Below are 230 nucleotides of genomic sequence, written 5' to 3'. Positions count from 1 at the left end.
CCGCGCTTCTGCGCCGTCGCAGCCGCCGCGCTTCTGCGCCGTCGCAGCCGCCGCGCTTCTGCGCCGTCGCAGCCGCCGCGCTTCTGCGCCGTCGCAGCCGCCGCGCTTCTGCGCCGTCGCAGCCGCCGCGCTTCTGCGCCGTCGCAGCCGCCGCGCTTCTGCGCCGTCGCAGCCGCCGCGCTTCTGCGCCGTCGCAGCCGCCGCGCTTCTGCGCCGTCGCAGCCGCCGCG

This window comes from Bubalus bubalis, chromosome 5, assembly GCF_019923935.1.
Source record: "Bubalus bubalis isolate 160015118507 breed Murrah chromosome 5, NDDB_SH_1, whole genome shotgun sequence".
Taxonomy (NCBI): domain Eukaryota; kingdom Metazoa; phylum Chordata; class Mammalia; order Artiodactyla; family Bovidae; genus Bubalus; species Bubalus bubalis.
The sequence above is the reverse complement of the archived record's forward strand: the minus strand, read 5'-3'. Positions refer to the sequence as shown.